Source organism: Nycticebus coucang, chromosome 20 (genome assembly GCF_027406575.1).
Source record: "Nycticebus coucang isolate mNycCou1 chromosome 20, mNycCou1.pri, whole genome shotgun sequence".
NCBI classification, from domain to species: domain Eukaryota; kingdom Metazoa; phylum Chordata; class Mammalia; order Primates; family Lorisidae; genus Nycticebus; species Nycticebus coucang.
Window position 1 is genome coordinate 9906942 of NC_069799.1, and position 5450 is coordinate 9912391.

General features: G+C 41.7%; 1 pseudogene; it reads left to right on the forward strand.

Annotated features, from left to right (window-relative positions):
• The first annotated feature begins 2532 nt into the window (after window positions 1-2532).
• LOC128572996 (KH domain-containing, RNA-binding, signal transduction-associated protein 1-like) lies at window positions 2533-3828 on the forward strand (annotated as a pseudogene).
• The last annotated feature ends 1622 nt before the right edge of the window (window positions 3829-5450 follow it).

Below are 5450 nucleotides of genomic sequence, written 5' to 3' on the forward strand. Positions count from 1 at the left end.
ATGCAGAAAAAGCTTTTGGTAATATTCAGCATCCATTCATGATCAGAACACTTAAGAAAATGGGTATAGAAGGGACATTTCTTAAACTGATAGAGGCCATCTACAGCAAACCCACAGCCAATGTCGTATTGAATGGAGTTAAATTGAAATAATTTCCACTCAGATCAGGAACCAGGCAAGGTTACCCATTGTCTCCACTGCTTTTCAATATTGTAATGGAAGTCTTAGCCATTGCAATAAGGCACAAAAAGGCAATCTATGGTATCCATATAGGGTCAGAGGAGATCAAACTTTCACTCTTTGCAGATGATATGATTGTATATCTGGAAAACGCCAGGGATTCTACTACAAAACTCTTAGAAGTGATATAGGAATACAGCAGCGTCTCAGGTTACAAAATCAACACTCAAAAATCTGTAGCCTTCATATATACCAACAATAGTCAAGGTGAAAAAAACAAGGACTCTATTCCTTTCACAGTAGTGCCAAAGAAGAAGAAATAGTTGGGAGTTTATCTAACAAAGGATATGAAAGATCTCTATAAAGAGAACTATGAAACTCTAAGAAAAAAAAATAGTGAAGATGTTAACAAATGGAAAAATATACCATGCTCATGACTGGGAAGAACTAACACTGTTAAAATGTACATACTACACAAAGAAATGTACAATTTTAATGCAATCCCTATCAAACCTCCACTGTCATACTATAAAGATCTCGAAAAAATAATACTTCATTTTATATGGAATCAGAAAAAAAAAACTTGAATAGCCAAGATATTACTCAGAAATAAAAACTAAGCAGGAAGAATCACACTACCAGACCTCAGACTATACCATAAATCGATAGTGATCAAAACAGCATGGTACTGGCACAAAAACAGAGAGGTAGATGTATGGAACAGACAGAATAGAGAACCAAGAGATGAATCCAGCTACTTACCGTTATTTGATCTTTGACAAGCCAATTAAAAACATTCAGTGGGGAAAAGATTCCCTATTTAACAAATGGTGCTGGGTAAACTGGCTGGAGACCTGTAGAAGACTGAAACTGGACCCACACCTTTCACCATGAACTAAGATATACTCTCACTGGATTAACAATTTAAACTTAAGACATGAAATTAAAAATATACTAGAAGAGGGTGGTGCCTGTGGCTCAAATGAGTAGGGCGCTGGCCCCACATTCTGGATGTGGCAGGTTCAAACCCAGTCCCTGCCAAAAACTGCAAAAAAAAAAAAAAAAAAAAAACTAGAAGAAAGTGCAGGGAAAACACTTGAAGAAAGGGGCCTGGGTGAATATTTTATGAGGAGGACCCCAGGGCTATTGAAGCAACACCAAAAATACACTACTGGGACCTGATCAAACTAAAAAGCTTCTGCACAGCCAAGAACACAGTAAGTAAAGCAAGCAGACAGCCCTCAGAATGGGAGAAGATATTTGCAGGTTATGTCTCTGACAAAGGTTTAATAACAAGAATTCACAGAGAACTCAAATGTATTAGCAAGAAAAGAACAAGTGATCCCATCACAGGCTGGCAAGGGACTTGAAGAGAAACTTTTCTGAAGAATACAGGCGCATGACATACAGACATATGAAAAAATGCTCATCATCCTTAATCATCAGAGAAATGCAAATCAAAAGTACTTTGAGATATCATCTAACTCCACTAAGATTAGCCCACATCACAAAATCCCTAAACCAGAGGTGTTGGCATGGATGTGGAGAAAAGGGAACACTTCTACACTGCTGGTGTAAATATAAACTAATACTTTCCTTTTGGAAAGATGTTTGGAGAACACTTAGAGATCTAAAAATAGACCTTCCATTTAGTTCCTACCATTCCTCTACTAGGTATATATCCAGAAGACCAAAAATCACATTGTCAGAAAGATATTTATACCATAATGTTTATTGCAGCCCAATTAATAATTGCTAAGTCATGGAAGAAGCCCAAGTGCCCATCGACCAACAAATGCATTAATAAATTGTGGTATATGTACACCACGGAATATTATGCAGCCTTAAAGATGGAGACTTTACCTGTTTCATGTTTACATGGATGGAGCTGGAACATATTCTTCTTAGCAAAGTATCTCAGGAATGGAAGAAAAGGTATCCAATGTACACAGCCCTACTATGAAACTAATTTATGGCTTTCATATAAAAGTTATAACTCAATTATAGCCCAAGAATAGGGAAAGGGAGGGAAGGGGGAAAGGGAGGGGGGTAAACGGAGGGAAGGGGGAAAGGATGGGCGGAGAGAGGGTGATTGGTGTGATCACACCTATGGTGCATCTTACAAGGGTACATGTGAAATTCACTAAATGTGGAATATAAATGTCTTAACACAATAGCTAAGAATATGCCATGAAGGCTATGTTAACCAGTTTGATGAAAGTATTTCAAATCGTACATAAAGTCTGGTGCTCTCTCTCTCTCTCCCTGGGTTGTTCGGCTTTGGTGGTCCAGCTGTCCCACCCCCACCAACTGCCGCTGCCGCATCACTCCCTGGCTGGTACATCTTCCCCGATGCAGCACCGGGACGACCCAGCCGTGCATGCGCAGGAGCCGGTCCTCGGGCCACAGTGCCTCCCTGGACCCCTAGGTATGTCAGACGCCGACTCCGCAGCTGCCACTGCCTCACCAGTCCCAGGGAGGTGGACCAGGGTCCCCAGCGGGCGCCCGGGCCTTGCCCACCATGTATCCGCTGCTGCTCCTGCTGCTCTCGGCCATGGGTCCCCACGCGACAGTGGGCAGTCTAGCGCCGACCCCACTGCTGCCCACCTCAGCCAGGGCTAGGTCAAAACGGAGCCCGAAAACAAGTACCTGCCCAACTCAGGGCGGAGAAAGACCCGGTGGACCCGTCTTTCACTCTCGCCAGGCAGCTGCTGTCCGCAGAAATTGAGAAGGTTCAGAAGGAAGATTCAAAAAAGAATGAGGAGGAGAATTACTTGCATTTTCTCGTAAGAATATGAAGCTGAAAGAGCTGGTATGGATACCTGTCAAGCAGTATCCCAAGTTCAATTATGTGGGCAAGATTCTTGGACCACAAGGGAATACAATCAAAAGCCTGCAGGAAGAGACTGGTGCAAAGATCTGTTTGGGAAAGGGCTCAATGAGAGACAAGGCCAAGGAGGAGAAGCTGTACAAAGGTGGAGACCTGAAATATGCCCACTTGAATTTGGATCTACATGTCTTCACTGAAGTCTTTGGAGACCCACGTGAGGCTTATGCCATGGAAGAAGTCAAGTTTCTACTACCAGATGTGATGGATGATATCTGCCAGAACAATTTCTAGAGCTGTCATACCTGAGTCTTGTTGTGGATGTAGGGTACCAGTGAGAGGTCGAGGAGCTGCACCCCCCTCCACTGTTCCTAGGGACCGTGGTGTTGGACCACCTCCTGGGGCCTTGGTGCGTGGTACTCCAGTGAGAGGAGCCATCACCAGAGGTGCCGCCATGACTGGAGGCGTGCCACCCCCACCTACTGTGAGAGGTGCTCCAACACCTTGGCAGGCATCCAGGGAATACCTTTGCCTCCACCCCCTGCACCAGAAACATATGAATAATATGGATATGATGATACACGTGCAGAACAGAGTTATGAAGGCTATTACAGCCAAGAGCCAAGGGGATTCGTAACATTATGACTATGGACGTGTGGAGGTGCAAGATTCTTATGAAGCTTATGGCCAGGATGACTGGAACGGGACAAGGCCATTGCTGAAGGCCCCTCCAGCTAGACCAGTGAAGGAAGCATACAGAGAGCACCCACATGGACATTATTAAAAACAAACATGAGGGGAAAATATCAGTTATGAGCGAAGTTGTTACTGATTTCTTGTGTCTCCCAGGATTCCTGTTGCTTTACCCACAACAAATAAGTAATTCTCTAAGTGTTTTTCTTCATGGTCCCCTTCTTCTCCCCACCTTATTCCATTCTTAACTCCGCATTCTGGCTCCTGTGTGTAGTATTTTTAAATGAGTTAAAATAGATTTAGGAATAGTGAATTAATTTTTTAACTGTGTAGATGCTTTTTTGTTGTTTAAATATAGACAGAAGTATACCTTTTATATTAAAAAAAATTGTATATAAAACCAGCACATTGTACCCCATGATTGCATTAATGTACACAGCTAGGATTTAATTTAAAAAACCTGTATGGCCAAATATAATCACATTCTCAGGTGCTAGGTATTAGAACATCCTTTTATGAATATGAGAGAAAGGATATAGTTTACTCCACAAAATACATTAAACCTCTACAGAAGACAGACTCTCAGGAAAGGGATTACTGAGTAAAGAGACATACATATGCACAATTTTAATATTAAATAGCTGCAGTCAGATTACTTGCCAAAGTGCTGTGATATGTACCTGGTCACCATCTGTTTCAGAATATACCTGCTTTTCTGCATCCTTTCTTGGATGTTAACATTCTACTAATTTTTGGACAATATGCTGTCCATGTATCTAATAAATCATGTTGTTTCATTGTTTCCTTCATTCCAGTTTCTTAACTAAGAGTCACCTCTCAATTGTTTAATGTCTGAGTTTTCTTTTTTCTGAGTCATCTGCTCAAACCTTGGGGTCTGTGATGAACTTTCTCTCCCCGCCCCCAACTGAAGTCTACTAGCATTGGCTCTTTGCTAGATCTGGGATTGCTGTAAGCTCAATTTCTTACCTTTTCCTTTCATGTCAGTGAAAGAAAAATAATCTATGTTGGTTTAAGTTCAAAAGGGTTTTTTTTTCAGAGTATACTGAGTACACAATATAAAATGTGAACAAATGAGGCTTCCCCAGGCCTTTCCTCTCTGTCAAGAACAGAGAGCCTCAGGAAGCCTAGTGAGAATTTCATACAGTTCTTGCTGTTGAAGGCTCTCCTTTCTGACCTATGTGCTTGTGAGCAGTCATTTCATATCCCAAAGGCTGTGTTTACTCATCCACGTAATAAGGATAATGTTTTTGAAGACTGACAGGGATATAGCTTTCCATACATGCTATTTCATACATGTTGCACCATAACTGATAAAATACTTTTAAGATGTCTTGAAGATAAAGATGTCTTAAAGGTAATAATAGATTAATCAGGCCAGTCACCATGGCTCACACCTGTAATCCTAGCACTCTGGGAGGCCGAGGTGGGCAAATCACCCATGCTCAGGAGTTGGAGACCAACCTGAGCAAGAGTGAAACCTTGAAATACAACCTGGGTGTTGTGGTGGGCGCTTAGAGTCCCAGCTACTTCCTTGGGAGGCTAAGGCAAAAGGATCCCTTGAGACCAAGAATTTGAGGTTGCTGTGAGCTATTATGCTACAGTACTCTACCCAGGGCAACAGAGTGTCTGTCTCAAAAAAAAAAAAAAAAAAAAAAAAGTTACTCATTCTCATTCCATAAAATTTTACTTTGAAAGCCTAGAATATTTTACAACATGGATACTCATGTCC